The sequence below is a fragment of the Rhipicephalus microplus genome, unplaced genomic scaffold (assembly GCF_043290135.1).
Source record: "Rhipicephalus microplus isolate Deutch F79 unplaced genomic scaffold, USDA_Rmic scaffold_212, whole genome shotgun sequence".
NCBI classification, from domain to species: domain Eukaryota; kingdom Metazoa; phylum Arthropoda; class Arachnida; order Ixodida; family Ixodidae; genus Rhipicephalus; species Rhipicephalus microplus.
In genome coordinates this window covers 101,983-119,145 of record NW_027464783.1, presented here as the reverse complement: position 1 = coordinate 119,145, position 17,163 = coordinate 101,983, and the positions used below count along the sequence as shown (strand labels likewise).

The following is a 17,163-nucleotide window of genomic DNA, read 5'->3' as shown; positions in this document are numbered from 1 at the left end:
ATTCACACGCAAAAACAAAGTTGATCTTGAACCCGTATACATAAAAGGATACACCGCACTTGACACGACAGGTGGAGCTGATCGAGCGAATAAAAGCATAGATGGCCTTAGTTTTTGTAATTTCTTTGCTGCTACTGCAATTCAGTGATAATTGATATGTGAGGTTTAATATCCTAAATCTACTGTATGATTATGAGAGCACACAGGCCTACAGCATTTCCACCTCCATCGAAAATGCAGCTGCTGCAGCCGGGATTCGATCGTGCGACCTGCGGGTCAGTAGCCGAGTATACTTAGCCACCAGACCACTTTGGTGTGGTGGAAGTAAATGTGAACCCACATGCCTTTATAAAGCGCGTACGATGCTTAATGTTTGCGTACCGCTGTGTACCTTGCACTTGCGTTCGCCAGTGTGCGCGAGGGCTCTTCACTAATGAATGTTCATTTAATGAATGTTCATCTTTTAAATTATTGCTATGATCTTACCTGTTAAACTTCTTTCAGGAATGTGCCGCGCTGTTCGCGATCAGTATCATCTGAAATTCGGTATCACATCATCGCACGGGAGTAAAAGGTGGGAGTGTAATTGTAATTTCTCTAGAGGTTACAATAATATTATTTCGGCTTTCACATGCCTAAACCCCGATATAATTACGAAGCACGCCGTGGTGGAGTACCCCACAAATTCGAATCAGCTCGTGTTCTTCAGGGTGCACTGCCATTGCGCAGTAAACAAGCATCTAAGATTTCTCTAGCGAAACGAGACCGTAATTTCCGAGAGTGAACCCACGACCTTCAAACACAGGTTGCAATCTTGCTTCGTGCCACACAATCTATTTCCTTATAGAGACTTTTTGATAGCTGTCAAAGGGCGCTTGCATTCTTTACTACCAGTAGTAATAGTTGCTGGAGTTTAACGTCCCAAAACCACATTATGATTATTGATGCACTACTGGAGCACTTCTAATGTTCAGACCACCGGAGCATTTTGAACGTACTCCTATATGTCTCACTTCTGTCCATGCATTCATTATTTTCAGAGGGACTTTTCACCGATGATATTGAGCGTCACTGCCACTCGAGCTGAGGGGAAGATGGTGAAAGATCTCACGGCTCTGCTTACCCAGTATGATCAGACGGCATGTTCCACACCTTACGTAATTTGTACGTGTGACCCAAGTAGATTGCTGCCAAGTGGTTTATACTATATAGTTGTGTTCATGTAATCACATAGAATCTGCGCGATTTACACTAAATATGAATGCTCCCAAGTGGTTTATACTTTATAGTTGTGTTCATTTAATTACATAGCCTCTGCACGATCGTGCATCATTTTTCCAACTATCCTGTCTACCTCACAAAAGCGGCATTGACTTTGTTGGCAGAAGCTCCCGACGCTCGGCTGCTGAATCAAAAGATTAAGGTTCGATACCAGCCACGGTGGTTGATTTTATGTAAAAGCTGTAAGGCAAAGGCCCCTCTACACTGTGGGATATTAGTGCACGTCAAGGAACACCAACCAGATGGTCGGAATATCTGGCGCCCTCCACAACATTCAGTACATCTCATAATTCTATCGCGGCTAAAACTACGACATAATAATATACAATGCGAACCCTGTTTAATGAAAACAAGGGTACTTTAGGAATATCTATTTATCTATCTGTCTCTCTGTCTCTCTGTCTGTCTATCTGTCTATCTGTCTATCTGTCTCTCTGTCTCTCTGTCTGTCTATCTATCTCTCTGTCTCTCTGTCTGTTTATATGTCTCTCTGTCTCTCTGTCGGTCTCTCTGTCTGTCTCTCTGTCTGTCTGTCTCTCTTTCTCTCTCTGTCTCTCTCTCTCTGTCTGTGTCTGTCTGTCTGTGTCTGTCTGTCTGTGTCTGTCTGTCTGTGTCTGTCTGTCTGTGTCTGTGTCTGTCCGTGCCTGTGTCTGTCTGTCTGTCTCTGTCTGTTTGTGTCTGCCTGTGTCTGTCTGTCTGTGTCTGTCTGTCTGTGTCTGTCTGTCTGTGTCTGTGTCTGTCCGTGTCTGTGTCTGTCCATGTCTGTGTCTGTGTATGTCTGTCTGTGTCTGTCTGTGTCTGTCTGTGTCTGTCTGTGTCCGTCTGTCTGTCTCTCCGTCCGTCCGTCCGTCCATCCGCCCACCCGCCCGTCTCTCTGTCTGTCTGTCTGTCTGTCTGTCTGTCTGTCTGTCTGTCTGTCTGTCTGTCTGTCTGTCTGTGTGCCCTTGCGTTCGCCTCCTCAACCAGACATGAAGCGAAATTGGCCTAGGAAGTTATAGGGCTATGACAAACAAGGCTGTCTCTTCATCACACGAATAACGCGAAAATCCTGGCGGGTACGTCATGAGTACATTTCTTGCGGACGTGTGGCACATACCCACGTACCTTGAGCCCCGGCATGCAGGTATGCGCCTCAGGTGCTTCAAAGTGCCTATCTAGCCAGGAACAGTGAGAGCCCTCGATATTATTTTCAGGGGAGTTTTAAAAAAAGCGCAGGATCAGCAGCGTTGTCCCAATGAATGTACTGAATATGATCAGTAACCCAACATGAAGCAAACCCATGCATTCTGCATCACAATAAGGTATTCTATGATACAGCCATGCCAGGTCGTGAAATTACTTTGTGAAAAGACGCTATGCTCAAGAATAGTATCGGTTCACCATCAGTTTTGGTTGCCGTGCTGGCTAGTTATTATGACAAGTTAATGAAGATTACTTATGTGCCCTATAATAATGGAACAATATCAGCTTAACCTTATTTTAGTTCTTGTGGTGGCTTCGCTTCGATAACAGTCTAATAAACATAACATATGGGCTGCTATGACTCAGCAAGCTGAAATAAAGCATTGAGCTGCCCCGCAGCAATACACTAATTCGTCCTACATCATGCAACCTTAAACATCGCACGCGAAATGTGAATCACAGCCTATCTTGCTTTAGTTTTACTAAAACAGATGTCCATGCACTTGACGTTAAGTAATTAGCATAAGTTACTTTTTAAACATCTGTGTATATGGTCCTGGTAAACGCACGATGAGCACATAACTTTACACAAAAAGTAAAATAATAATAATAATATAATAATAATAATAATACTTTTATTACCCAGGATTGTGCGTACTGAAACCATGCTTAAGACAATGAAAGACGAGCTAGTGTAGCACTCCGGAAAAATTTACCATGTGATGTTCTTTAACGAGCACAGACAGCGCATAGTAGACAGCCTAAAAATGTAAGCACGTGGGCCCCAATAACTTTTAGCTCTATCAAAAAAATGGCGCCACCGTGTTTATAGGATCCTTTTCGGTCACCTTCGCGTGAGCACTCGAGCACGATAACCCTAGTACACCAGAACAGGTTACAAATAAACACGGCCCGGGCCAGTGTATACCGTGTTGAGACGGGCTGTCGTCGATCCAGGAGAAAATAGGTCAGGTGATCTGTTGTTTCAGCACATCTCGGTGATCTTTACAGCAAAACCGTTCTTCTCAGTATGCCAGTCTAGACATGACAGCGTTGTGTCCATCGGGCCACTGCAGCACGTCCCAACAAATTACGATGTGTATCCCGCGCTAAATCTCGTGAGAAGCTTACGGGATGTCGGCCAACGGCATCGTGACGAGGGGCGGCGTTATAACCTCGGGTATTCCTTCTTGAAGGCCCGCATTTCGTGATCCCCCCTCACGGTTCTCGCAAAAGCGCTAATTAGATGAACACGTGCTCAAGTTTAGGAGGCTTCGCAGCAGATCACGGGCTGGTTTGCGTCAGGTGTGAGAAGGAGACTTAATGCAATGCGGCGTGCAGGCGCGACATTATGCCGGCGCATGTGCGATTTTAGGCGGGCGCTATGTTTCGTAGGTCAGTGCACCGTTACACGTCTCGATTGAGCCTAGAGGCCTCTGCACTAAGTACTGTTCGTTCATTTGTGTCTTATTCAAGCTAGCGAAAATTTATGCTTGAGTCGCAAGATCTTCATTAACCTATGCCTAGTTTTCCACAAATATCAGAAAGATTAGGTCATTACACATGACACTGCACTCTTAATCAGGTTCCACATGCATTCAAACTAGTAAGCGGAACTTTTTTTGCAAGACTGTTCCACTCACTTAGGTGCAACATGCGTCCCAGATATATCTCTAAGTAGGTGGAACAGTGTTTCTAACCCTGTATGCTGGATCATTCCACTCATTTAGTACCTATATCCTATGGCCACTGGATGTCACAAAATAGACCAAGTTACAAACTGTATACATTTTTCTCTAATTGCGGATATACTTTATCGGCAGTTTTCTGAGCCCTATTGAGCAAGAGTTTGAGAACATTGGATAAACATAACAAGAAAAAACAATATCATGTGACGGGCTAAGTATAGAGTCTGACACTTACCAAGTGGCAACCATTCATATTTGAACACAGTAAAACTAAGGCATATCGTCACGTCTATATTAGTTTAGACGGCGTACACGGTATAGGTAAGACGTATTATATACGTAAAGAGTTGACTAATGTTACAGCCAGAAAGGCATTGTGTATCACCGTAATGTAATCTGGCGCTTATAGCTTCTCGCAGTCACGATTACCACAGCTTGTTCGAAGTCTTACAGTAGACGCAAGAACAAAATTACCAGAAAACGACGAAATTACCAGAAAACGCGCGAAACACCTTCGTCTGTGGTTCTATGCTTTCTATCTTTGAAAATACCAATATAGACTTCAAAGAAAAAAATCACAGCATATCCAGTGAGTGAATGATGAAGAGTGGAACGAGGCGTGTGTCAGTCCGTCTGCGTTTGCGTCCATCCATTCGTTCTTGCTTCTGTCCGTCCATGCGTCCGTCCATGCGTCCATTTGCTCGTCCATCTGTCCGTACGTCCGTCCCTGAATCCATCCGTACGTCTGTGCGTTTGTCCATTTGTCCGTCTGTCCACCCGTGCGTCCGTCCGTACATCAATGCGTCAAACAGACAGGAAGACAGACAAACAGGCGTTAGACGGGCATGGCCAGCGGTAGATTGACGGTTTGCCAATAAAACCCTCTGAAGCTTCACCCCACTTACCATCATTCACTCCGGGGATATGCTGTGAGGTGGTAACTGCATACATGCATGCATGGAGCTGACGACCGGCTCCCGCCTAAGGAGCTTCGCCCCTAAATGAAACGTGCAATGAGGGCTGAACAAGAAATGAAGAGCGATACAGTGTCATTCTGCTCTTAAAGGGCACTGTATGAAATTATTTATTGTATTCTCGACACACTCAATTCTAATGTTATCTGGGCTTTTACCTTCCAAAACCACGACAGAGGCGCCGTAGTGGAGGGCTACAGTAAATTTGGAGCGTCATGATCTTGTTATCGTGCACTGGCATCGCACAATACGCGTGCCAAAGACTAAATGAGAAGTGACACTCGCGTCCTTTCTTGCGGCCTGCGCTTCATGTATACCTCCCAACCTTCATCGCCTCTAATTCATGGCTGTATATTAGTTCACCATATTCATGGCAGTGTGGGCCAACCCTTGCTGAACCTGTTTATAAAAAATCATTGTCAATGAGGTCAATAACATTCCAACAAAACATTTTCAAATTAGAGAAAGAATTACGATGAGGACAAAACAGACTTAATTTACAGGAACGTGGGTACGAGATGACGTGGAAACAACGTGTACATTCGATGATTCACACAAACACAGCCACAAAAAAAAATGTGTCACACAAGGACAAAAACACATCTAAATATTGCAAGGTGTTTAGAAAAAAGTGTTTTATGATTTCGAGTACCTGGTACTCTACTATGGGAGAGCAAAAAGCCGTCCCGTGACCCCACCCACAACATTGGCGAGCTGCGACGTGTGTTCAGGAGAAGTGGTTAACGAATTACAGTACTTGGTACTCTATTATGAGAGAGCTGAAAGCCGTCCCAGGTACTGCCGAACTTCGACATTGGTGTGGGGGGGGGGGAGGGTAGAAGAAGTGGGTAACGATTTAGAGTACTTGGTACTCTACTACGGGAGAGCCTAAAGCCGTCCCAAGCGGCCGAAGCAAAGATACTGTTTACGCCCAATGAGTTTGACGCGGCAACCCATTCTAGCCTGATATGTAGTGCTCAAAGTCCGTTCTTCTCATACTGGTTATTTTTTAGTAGGCTTTAAATTTGAGACACATTTTATTAGAAATTGAGTCACCTATACTCGTCTCTTTAAGGTATTTCATCATATTCAACTATCTTTTTATTTAAAATTAATGTTCTAAAATCTTAAGTCGATATCTAAGTCATAATTAACGAATAAACTATTATTTATTAAGGACTGAAAAGTGTGTGTGCGTGCCGCTCCTCTAATCCAGCCGTGGAGGTGGCTACCTCCTACTACGACGACTACGTACATCGTGGACGCACGACCCACGGTATAGTGAGCTTCACCCCCAAAATGGCCCCAAATCCTTCTCTTAGTGACTGGAAGAATTACATATGGCACGTATTATTCTAAATGCGAACAATTTACTAGCTAACTTCGGTGACTTTGAGCGTATCTATCTATCTATCTATCTATCTATCTATCTATCTATCTATCTATCTATCTATCTATCTATCTATCTATCTATCTATCCAGCCGCCTATGACATTTAGCTCTCCTGGCCGTTTCGATAATGGTATTGATGCCAAACTTGGTATGACATAACATGACTGTATGAAGATCATATTTGACTAGTCATAACATGGAAATTGTGATATGTATGTCATGAATGTCATGATTTAAATTTCATGGACCTGCAGCTCTTGCTGTGGTTTTGTTCACATGGCATGTTGCAAAACTGGCACGCTATGGCATGATTGCATGGCGAACACAAGTGGCAGACCCTAACATGAAAATCATGACATGCGTGTCATGTACCAAAATAACTACATGCCACGCTCATGAGGCGCTCGAGGCCGCTTCGCTAGCTTCACATATACTGTTATGCCTGCGAGTCCACAGCGAACGTCCATGCCTCTGAAAAGGGCAATCTGTGTCAAGGCCAGCACGCGAGCCCGCCTGACGCGATGAACAACTCCACGGCGTCATCGCGCGACGGCGCCTTTCTGCTGCGCACGTGCAGTGAGTCACCTCAGCCAGCGAGTCGGCGCCTTCCTGTCTGGTGAGTCTGACGCAATGCGCGGCGATGTCACTCGTCCTTGGGTGCAGCCACGTGCAACGCAGCGGCTTCAGATTCGATGACGCGGCCCAGCGGCGACCCCATTGGAGGATTCCGACCTCACGACCAGCGGCGCTTCTGGTTGGACATTTGGTTATTCAAAGAATCCACCCGGTGCATATAAAAGAAGCCCTGCGGCGCGTCGCGAGCAGTTGAGCTGTGTGTCAGAGTTGAGCTATGTGGTCGCAGCAGATCTAAGTGTTAGCGAGGAGAGCTCGGCTCTTCGGGTCTCTAAGCTGTCGGCCCCAGTGCCGAATTTGTAACGCCTCTGTATATATGCTGTACATAAACCTTGTTTAACTCACCGTCGCCTCGTCCACTCGTCTATCAGCTCTGCGCAGAAGCAGTCGCGAGCTGGGAATCCTACGCTACCAAACGGCTGGTGACCTTCACGGCGGAGTTAGAAGCAGTGGCGCCTTCGGGACCGTATTGGCGTCGCCGTCTTTCGAAACAGTGGTTGCAGCGGTGAGATTCGTGGCACCCTTCGTAACGTCGTCGGAGGCGCGCTTCGCAACAATACCAAATTTGGTATTACGGTATGTGAATGGATGACGAAGGTAGGTGACTGGTGCAAACATGATAATCATGAGACTTTGTCATGTGACAACATGGCTACATGGCCCCGCCGCGGTGGTCTAGTGGCTAAGGTACTCGGCTTCTGACCCGCAGGTCGCGGGTTCGATTCCCGGCTGCGGCGGCTGCATTTCCGATGGAGGCGGAAATGTTGTAGGCCCGTGTACTCAGATTTGGGTGCACGTTAAAGAACCCCAGGTGGTCAAAATTTCTGGAGCCCTCCACTACGGCGTCTCTCATAATCATATGGTGGTTTTGGGACGTAAAACCCCACAAATCAATCAATCAACATGGCTACATGCCACAGTTAAGGCGCCAATACACTTTGACGTGACACGGTGCGCGTGCTCGCCGGCATTCATTTTGTCGCGTCACGTCGGCGTTGCCACGCCAGGCGCCGGTCCAGCAATATACTGGCAGGCACGCCGCGCTGCGTTCCTTTGACACATGCGCATTTCAGCGTGTCCGCAACCCTCCGTCATAAAAAGAGGGAGACGCAGTGTTGTCTGGATAACGCATCGTTGCGCCGGTTGCCATCGGGCCGCGCCGACGGACGCTCGTCGCGCCTGGCGTCACTCTATAGAGTGCTCGCGTTTTGCTAACGTAGCGTCGCTGTGCCTAGCGTGCGCGCGCGTCAACGCTACAATTGAGTATATTTGGCGTTTCATGATCTGCTCGCGGCCGTGTTACTAGCTTCACACATATCAAATTTGGTGTTACGTGACGTCAATGGATAACGAAGTGTATGACCGGTGCAAACATGATAATCCTGACATGCGTGTCATGTAAGAACATGACAACATACCACGCTCATAGCATGCTCGCGGACGTTTCGCTATCTTCACATATACTAAATTTGGTATCACGTGACGTAAATATATGACGAAGGTAAACGACACATCCAACTATGATAATCATGACGTGGAAGTCATGTACGGCATCATTTACCTCCACCTTGCAACGTTGGGCTGATTTTAAAGTCTCATATGAACATTTCTAATTCGTGCTTCGCATATCATTGATTCCCACTGTACATGGGATCTGCCAATTTTTAATGAGCTCTCAATCTTACCAAAACAAGAAATATGAGAAATCGAGACGGGTGCTCACTTGATTATATTCCGTAATCAAATGCTTTTAAAATTTTTCACCCAAACCAAATAAGGCGCTTGTGAGGTTCGCTCAACTTGGGGAGAAAGTTTATTTTGTAAAAAAGTAACTTGGATGAAACTTTTTTTTGTATTCTATGCCATAGTTATGTTCGTATAGGTGTAATTCACAGACATTGCTTGAGAGCATGGTGCATGCATTATGCGCAATCAAACCAACGCACAGACACAAGGAACATGAAGGAGGACTTCGCTCAAATAAAGTTCAAATAAAGCAAAACAAGGGCGGAAATCATTCAACACGAGCTGACACACGTTGAGGTTTGCGCACTCCACAGGTCCGAATTATACCACATGCAGCAACGCCACGTACCGACAACACACGTCATTACGATAAATAAAACATAGTCACATCAAGAAGTCCTGCTCAGTGTTGTCTACGTAAATTACGGCAGTTTAGATTGAAAATACATGCTTTTCTGCCACCCCCCCCCCTGTTCTAAATAAATGGTATGTATGATTGAAGGCAATCTGGCGAGAAAAAAAAACAATACAGCAGTTGTGAGCTTCACTGAGATATTTTCCTCAATGCAGTTAATCAGGAAGCATATATTGCAGTATAACTTCCTTTGAAAGATAGAAATAAATAAATATAAGGAAGATAGAGGGAGGTTAACGTAGAAGAACTGGTTTGTTACCCTGTACAGGGGTGGGAAAATAAGGGTTGGAAAGTGGGAAGAGATAGAAAGATAACAAACAAAAACCATCATATGATTTTGACGACACTGTGTGGAAGTAAATGTTGTAACTTAATGATGCATCAAGAATAACGAATATGCCCCGATCTGCGAGCGTCAATACCTGAAGGAAGGAAGGAAGGAAGGAAGGAAGGAAGGAAGGAAGGAAGGAAGGAAGGAAGGAAGGAAGAAGGAAAGAAAGAAAGAAAGAAAGAAAGAAAGAAAGAAAGGAAGGAAGGAAGGAAGGAACACGACAGAGAAGGCAGGGAGGTTAACGAGGCACATGCCCGGTTTGCTACGCTGCGCATGCCCTGTTGCACGTGCCCGTCTTCCCATTCCTCTACGCTGATGCGAAAGGGGAGTATAATGATAAGAGAAAGGAAATAATGCCTGAGGCACGTTCAATATACTGTGGGGCCTCAGAGACTGCCTTCTCTAAAGATGGTCTCGGTGTCAAATAAATGAAACCTTCGTGGTTGCTTGCACAAAGCACCTAACCCATACAGTACCCCTCACCAGTGTTCTCGCTGTCACCAAGATATAAACGAAAAGCTGAATCCTAAATATATTTTCGAGAACAATTCTCTTATTTCGCAATTCTTGTAAGCGCTTACGCGTTGCGGCGTTTGAAAAAATCATGGCGAACATTTAGCTAGAGTAAGCTCAACGCTCTTACACGTGTCAACAGTCTGCTGTCATTTTTGTACTGTATGTTTCATATGTCACATATATTTAAAAAATGTTAGGTATTCACTTCTGGCAATCACCGATATATTTGCTTTTGTAGAGGATGACCTTGACTTGCTTGCCCTAATCCAATATATACGGCTTCACCATCCAGCCTTGGAACTTATACGTCAACGAAATTTAACATGTCATCCTATCATCCACCCCACCTGGTCCCTTTACTAAATATAACTCGGTTTACATGAAGTTACGCAAAACCAATTTTCACTTCTACGCATCGAACAAGAATTCTTCAGCGAGTGTGGCGCCATCTTTTACCTTAAAGAACGGACGAGCTGCTATGGAAACATCATTTGTTCTCGCTGTCATTTTTTTACTACTTTATATTGCTTGAGCTTGGTTTTCAGTTTCAAGTTGTTTCATTACTATATTCTGTCGAATTACATCAGAGACATGAATAACATGAAAAAGCACGTCTTTCCTTTGGTTAATGTCAGTTCCTTTGTGACAAGTAATTGGAGGGTCGATAATGTTTGAAGATTATTGGTTGCATCTAGAAGCAGTGCTTTAAAAGCGGTAGTTAGATAATTCTTGTTACTTCGCATGCAATCAGCTAGATGGTGACTTGATGATGACGATGGTGACGATAATTATAACTTTATTTTTATTCGTGAAAGACAAAAGGGGAAACGTTTCCTGGTCCAAGGACTGTTGCAACGTTTTAAGCGGTAGTCCACGCCCACCGAATGATTACAGCAACCACCAGTGTCAGTGCTGGGCTTACTGCGACTTCGCCGTAACATTTCAGTGTTCAATGCTTGACTATAAACTTGCATATTTTACGTGAAGCCATGACTAACCACTACAATTTCGAATAATAGATCATGAGGTAAGTTGGCGTGCTGCGTTGTTATGAGCGCTCCAACCGTGTTACGCTTTCCATATTTCATGAGATAGCGGCTGTGCTACGCTGCACGCGAAAAAGCGCTGTACGGTAGGCTATTGGTCCGACGCAGCTTTTCAAAACAACAGCCTCAATTACAATGTAGTGTAAATGTAATCTCGAAAATAGGCTGTACCTTCATTATTTCTATTCATTCTTGAATCCCATAAGTTGCATATAGGACGAGTAAATTTCAAGGTATTTGTTCTTAACCGTGAGTTCGTCTTTGAGCCTTTTCTACTGCACGAACGTTTAGTGATGAATGTATCGGTTATCATAGGTATTCTTCAGTACACTTTCAATGTTGTTACACATAGTGGCGTATAGAGCAATCAAAAATACTGCTATCAAATACAGTCGTACCACCGTCTGATATACGCGCATTATGCTCAACTCGCATAACCTTACTCCCTGTTCTCAGTTTGTACCTAATTTAAATTTCTAGCTTGCTCCGTTTCTATGATGTTAGTTTAAGATTAGTGATCGAGACACATAGCTATAGCCGATTTATGATACAAAACTACTTTTAATAAATATACGAATTGATTTTTGAAGTGCAGCTGGTGCTACACAAGATGCTAGGTATTGTGATCACAGAATAAATGAGATGACGTGTGACCCTCCGAAAATTTGCATCGTTTTTTCATTTTTATCGGTTTCTTTTGTTAAAGCTATTTTCTTTTGCCTGCGAGTGTACCCAATAACAGTCGTAGGAAGAGATGCACTGGTTACAAGCACTGCACCAACTGCAATAATAATAATAATAATAATAATAATAATAATAATAATAATAATAATAATAATAATAATAATAATAATAATAATAATAATAATAATAATAATAATAATAATAATAATAATAATAATAATAATAATAATATAGAACATCTATATTATTATTAATATTATTATTATTATTATTATTATTATTATTATTATTATTATTATTATTATTATTATTATTATTATTATTATTATTATTATTATTATTATTATTATTATTATTATTATTTCACACTCTTCCTTGCTCTTCGTTCCCGCTTCAATTAACCCACTTCATTCAATTCATAATTATTCATGTCCCATTTTATTCAACTAGATAACATTTGTGGCGAAGTGAAGGCTTTTTTGTAAGCCAACGGCTTCCCTGTTTGATCAATGTGCGCTATGGACAGCTGGTTGAATTTTTAAAGTCGATATGATTGAATGGACACGTTGTGCGTAGGCAAGATAACCATTTGTCATAAAGCGCAATAGCTGGAATCCCAGAAAATACAAGCGGGTGAGAAGGTGTAAAGTGTGGGATCGAGCTAGTTGGTAATCCATTAAGAAACTTCTCAGCGCAAAAAAAAAAAAATTCCAGACAACGAACACAAGAGACGAGGATGAGCTCAAACTTCTAACTTATTCAATACTGCCGGAGTACGGGGTTTCTTGCAGTTTCGTTTGGCTTTTTTTATTTTGTGTATTTTTGGCTTCTGCTGAAGAATGTGATCTTATCTTCTTTTCTGTGATATATATGTGCGTCTTAGTAGTGATAAATCAGTTGAAAGTTTGAGCTCCTCCTCGTCTCGTGCGTTCGTTGTCTGGAATTTTTAGCACTGAGAAGTTTAACAAGGGTGAGCGTGAGACTGAAAGTTAAGGGGACAGACGAGATCAGGAAGTTTGCGGGTAAAAATGGCAGCAGCAAGCAGAGGAACGAGTTGATTGGCGGAACATGGGAAAGGCCTTTGTCCTGAAGTAGTTGTAGTCAGGCTAATGGTGAAGATGACTTGAACGCAGGAAGCTTGGTTTGTCTGTCTGCCGCACAATTCAGATATATGGTCAGAGGAGAAGAAGTGAAAGAGGAAGGACAGGGAGGTTAGCCAGTTCTCAGACCGGCTGGCTACCCTGTAGTGGAGAAGGGGGTAAGGGGGATAAAAAATGAGAGAAAAGAGAAGTAGTAAAAAAAAGGAGAGAGAAGGTCTTCAGACGATCCACGACGCTGCTTACAGTCTGTCTCTAAGACCACTTGCTGAAAGCGCAACAACGCTCTCAATGCCTTGCGTGCAGAGGACGGTCTCGGCCAGTGTCCTAATACCCTTGCTGAACAACCACTTAACTTGAACTGGTGGTTGTATTCATACTTGTGAACATCGTCGATAGAAAAGAAAATATTACGCACATCTCCGGTGAAAATCAGTACGTAAGTTTTAGGGGGTAAGTTCCTTTATAAGAAAAAACAGAGATACGTAATTTTGAATATTTTAGCATTTCTTACAATTTGCTTAAAATGCGGCCTGTTAACGAAAAAGGAGGCAGGCAGTAGACTACCGTCTTTCGACGACATCTGCATCGATGCACGCATATATGCGACCAATGTTTTGTTAACATTTATTGCAGGTCACTCAAAGAGATGGGTGAATGCCACTGCGGTGTTTAAAAATTCGCCATCGGCTATTATCCAAGCGATAGGTAAACAAGTGAGCCCGTAAACCGATATAAATAACCATCTACTCTGTGGAGGAAACAAACGCGGGCACGCATCTCCTGTAAATTGTTTCCGCTCTCAGATCTTTCGGCAAACAATAAAGCGAGTCCTGGGCCATAAAAGCTAACCATTTGCCGATGGACCTTCGCATTTACGAAATAGCGCACCTTTGAAGGCCAACTCCGGCGATTTCCGACCATGTCCAGTTAATGGTGTTTTCATGTTCCTTAGACAATCTTGTCACATGTCTAATAGCTGCAATGTTCAGGAATCTTGAAAATAGTGTTTAATAAGCAAAAAAGTGCAACACCGAAACCTAAACCCAACCGAGTTCCCTGTTAGCATATAGCGTTCTATTTGGTAAGTACCGGAGGTAGTATACTGGTCCAGCTATCACTCAATATGAAAACTGAAAGCCCCACCAGAGAAGCATCGGCAAAACATGACAGAGAAAGGAAGAAAGCTTTCCTGCGCGATAGCCGTGCAAAACACCACCGCCATTGATTTGTGGCCAACACAATAACCGCTGTAGCGGCCAAAGTAGCGATGACATCGGCTACGTCACTTCCCTTGACATGCCAAATATGACGTCACACAGAAAATGTTGCCAATAATTCTTGCAAGCGAGGTGAGCTCTTGGGGGCAACCTCTAAAATTCATTTCCAAACAATCAGCGCATACTTCAAGCTTGCAATTTTGCATGAATGACCTAAATTTGCAAACGAACATACCCAGTGAATTTAGCTGAGATCCATCGTCCTCGAAAAATCACCAGAGTCGGCCTTTAAACGAGCTTTTCGCACTGCCATTTGGCGAAGGCACAAATACACATACATGAGCCTTATTTTATTCAACCAAGAAATACATTGATTAGAAAGATCACGTTGTAGGGTACAATAAAAGAAATGAATCGAGAAAAAAATTGCAGATCCCGCATACAGTGGGAATCGATGATAGGCGAAGCACGAGTAAGAAAGGTTGATATGTCAAATTAAAATCAGCATAGCGTTACGAGGTGGAGGTAAATGATGCCGTACATAAGTTCTGTGCCATGATTATCATGTTTGGATGTGTCGTTTGCCTTCGTCATCTACTCACGTCACGTGATACCAATTATAGTATATGTGGAGCTAGCGAAACGGCTGCGAGCATGCTACTAGCGTGGTATGTTGTCATTTCCTTACATGGCACGCATGTTAGGATTATCATGTTTGCACCAGTCATGTATTTCGTCATCCACTGACGTCACGTAACACCAAATTTGGTATATGTGGAGCTAGCAAAGCGGCCGCGAGCGCATCATGAAGGGCCCAACTATATACTCCAATGTAGCATTGACGCACGCGCTCACTGGGCACAGCGACGCTACGTTAGCACAACGTGAGCACTCTATAGTGTGACGCCAGGCACGACTGGTGCGACCAGCGTGTGTCGGCGCGGCCCGACGGCAACCGGCGCAAAATTCGCGCCGATGCGTTACCCAGACAACACTGCGTCTCCCTCTTTTCGGGGGGCGCTGCGAGCGCTCGATGGTGACGGACGCACTCCACATCGCCTCCGTAGATTTTCTGCTATTTCTGCGGACATCCACCTTGGTACCCCTGAAACTTGGATTTATCGTCACCGCCAAGTTCTCCGCTTCGCCTAGACAACACCTTCGTCCAGGTGGGTCCAGTTTTGACAACTTGAGGGACGTCCTTCACTCCCGGCTACAACGCCGCCTCGCTAAGGGCTGTCAGCCCGGCGATGGCGGCCGCTAACGTGGTTACGGGCTATGATCCTACCTCAAGCCAAATGCTGTCCATGGAGCTTTCATCCTCCGAAAACACTATGCCATCAGAAGATGAATACCTCGACGACATGGTGAAACTGTGGCAACGCAAGCAAGCGAAATCGAAGTCTGCGTCTCAACAACAACGAGACGCCACGGCGGGCCACCATTCCCCAGCCTTGCAAGGAACGCCGGCGCGCCATCCCTCCGGCGGTGTGCCTACCTCTGCTCCGTCCTCGCAGCCAGCGAAGCAACGCAAGTGGCGTCTGCGTCAAACTCCTCGCCTCTCTCGCGACGACTACATCGTAGTGCTGAAACCTCGCGTTCCCTGCGAGCTACGCACATTTGTCCCGGCCGATCGCTCGGGCGACGCCATCCGCAGCTACCTCGGCGACCGGACTACCACGCAAATTCAAGTGTGGCCAATCTGGGAACAGAACATCTTGGTCTGTAGCACCACCATTTTGCCTATGGCACAGCGACTCCTCGGGGACTTCCAGCTGCAAGTGGGGGATCAGCAGCTGCCCGTTCGAGGCCACGCCAAGGCACCAGGGGATACATGCAAGGGCGTCATCAATGTAAACCCTGCTGAAAGCCCGGAAAAGACAAAGTCTGAACTGTATTGGCCTCAAGGTACTATCCTTGCGGTCCGCAAACTCGGAGATTCCGCGGCGGCGGTGGTGACTTTCGAGGGCACGAAGTTACCCCGCTTCCTCTTCTACCACTGCGTGGCGACGTATATCCGCGCCTATAAGAAAACGGTCCCTGTATGCACCAAGTGCGGTACCATCGGTCATCGACCACCTCGGTGCCCTCACGCCGCTCCAACCCAGTGTGCCAAATGTGGAACCCCCGCACCTGCAGGTCTAGATGCCCACGACTGCCACCCCAAGTGCCTCCTCTGCCATGGCGCCCATGAGACTGGGACCAGTGGCTGCACGGCAAAATACCGAAAATATCGGAAACGCAAGCAGCCCTCAACATCTCCTCGAGGGACCACCTCATGTTTGTAACAGCCAGACAGCAGCACAAACCTGCATCATTCGGCTCCACCACTCCACGCCGACTCTCAAGCATTCCCACCGCTCGAAGCACCAGCGGCGGTACCTCAGGTGAGCAGTTGGGCAGGGAAAGCTGCTTCTAAGCCTCTCTCACCCCCTTCTGTCGATCCTCCTCCTCCCGAACTTGCGGCCCTTCGCCAGCAAGTTGCGGCACTTCAAAAGCAAAATTCTTTTTTAACTAAACAACTCGAACTCTTAAATAAGCGACTTCAACCCCAACAACAGTGTACTGCAAAGCCATCCGGTATTGCCTCCTCTGTCCAGGCGGCTATGCCAGCTATGTCCAAGCTTAGTCCTCGCGCTAAGTCCACTCCCATTAAACCGCCGGTTCAAGCAGCCATGTATACTTCAGCACTCGGAACCGGTGCTACATCTACTCCAGAAGCTCTTGAGGCTCCTGGGGCACCTCAGGTTCTCTTGCCCGCTAACCAAACTCTCCCTAGCGAAGAGCACACCCCGCGCGTAGAGGAACGCCTCACGCGCGTCGAAGCTTCGATTAATCACCTCCTCACCAGCTTCTCGGTCCAACGCATAGTAGTAGAGGTTACCCAGGCTATTCAAGCCTGGGCAATCACCCAGTTTCAACCCCAGGCATCGCGTTCCCGCTCCTGCTCGGTGAGCA

General features: G+C 45.2%; 1 protein-coding gene across 2 annotated transcripts in view; it reads right to left on the bottom strand.

The window, feature by feature from the left end:
• LOC119160041 (uncharacterized) overlaps window positions 1–17,163 on the bottom strand; it is a 35,798-nt gene that overhangs the window by 3,895 nt on the left and 14,740 nt on the right. The gene's annotated exons all lie outside the window — the stretch shown is intronic.